The following is a 938-nucleotide window of genomic DNA, read 5'->3' on the forward strand; positions in this document are numbered from 1 at the left end:
AGACTGCCCATAGACAAATAGTGAAAATGTTGCACAGCATTTCAATTTCAAATGTTCAGCTGAAAGGTCAAGTGTCAGTGGTTTGACTAGACAAAGCCTCATGGTGAATACTCAGCCCACCACATGCCCCCAGGAGTCTGCCTTACACCATTCCTACAGTCTGGTGAAGAAGATGTTGAGAAAGAGACACATCCTTACTTGTAGCTCTGGTCTCTGTCTTTGTCTCTGGTTTTCTGAAATTGATGTGCAGGCTATTTTAATATAAAGATACACATTTAATAAGTAGGTATTGGATACTTTCTATGACTTCAGTACAGACCTGGGCACTGAGTGTACATCCAGTAACAGATGGGATCCATTCCTCATGGAGCTTACATTCTGAGGGTGAGGGAGAAGATAATAAATCAGAAAAGTCCATGGTTAGGAAATGATAGTGCCGTAAAGAAAGATAAATCAGAGAAGGTGGATAGGAAAGAGCACTGCCATTTTACCAGAGTGTTCAAGGAAGGTGTTTCAGCCAGCTTTTTCACTGCTTTGACCAAAGGATCTTTCAAGAAAAATTAGAGGAAGAAAAGTTTATTTGAGGGCCTCACAGTTTAAGAGGTCTCAGTCCACAGACAGCTCCATTTCTCAGGGCACGAGGTAAGGCAGAACATCATGGCAAGAAGAGTGTGGTGGAGGGAAGCAGCTCAATACACCACATCAGGAAGCAGAAAAAGAGAACTCTGTTTAATAAGCACAAAATATATACCCCCAAAGGCACACCCCCAGGTCCCACCTCCTCCAGCCACAACCTACCTGCCTACAGTTACCATCCAGTTAATCCCTACCAGGGGATTAATTCACTGATTGGGATAAGGCTCTCATAACCCAATCATTTCACCTCTAAACCGTCTTGCATCATCTCATGAGCTTTTGGAGGACACCTCACATCTAAA

Source organism: Marmota monax, unplaced genomic scaffold (genome assembly GCF_021218885.2).
Source record: "Marmota monax isolate L192 unplaced genomic scaffold, Marmota_monax_Labrador192_F-V1.1 WCK01_AAM20220418_F8-fsc00013, whole genome shotgun sequence".
In the NCBI taxonomy this organism is placed as follows: domain Eukaryota; kingdom Metazoa; phylum Chordata; class Mammalia; order Rodentia; family Sciuridae; genus Marmota; species Marmota monax.